We start from the raw sequence: 304 nt of genomic DNA, 5'->3' as shown, positions 1-304 counted from the left end.
TTATTTTAGTTTGTGAGATCGGATTTCAGATGAATCATCGTGTGCTGTTTTCTCGAAAGTAACAAAAGGAAGCACGTGACAAGCGAATCATTAACCCAATTGTTGACTTATTTATCCTTTCCGCCGGAAAGGATTGGCAGGATTTACGCCCAGTGTGTATAATCTTCCCTATGGTGATAAAGCACAGAGTCGGGGAGGATGGGCAGTCAAACAAGTATTTAATAACCTTCCCCCCCCCCCCTTCCCTAAAGAACGGACTTATTCTCAATTGGCCTAACCTTGTCCCACCCCTCTCCCTCTCTCT

The sequence above is a fragment of the Pavona decussata genome, unplaced genomic scaffold (assembly GCF_977016875.1).
Source record: "Pavona decussata unplaced genomic scaffold, jaPavDecu1.1 SCAFFOLD_223, whole genome shotgun sequence".
Lineage (NCBI taxonomy): Eukaryota > Metazoa > Cnidaria > Anthozoa > Scleractinia > Agariciidae > Pavona > Pavona decussata.
This window is presented reverse-complemented; position numbering follows the sequence as displayed.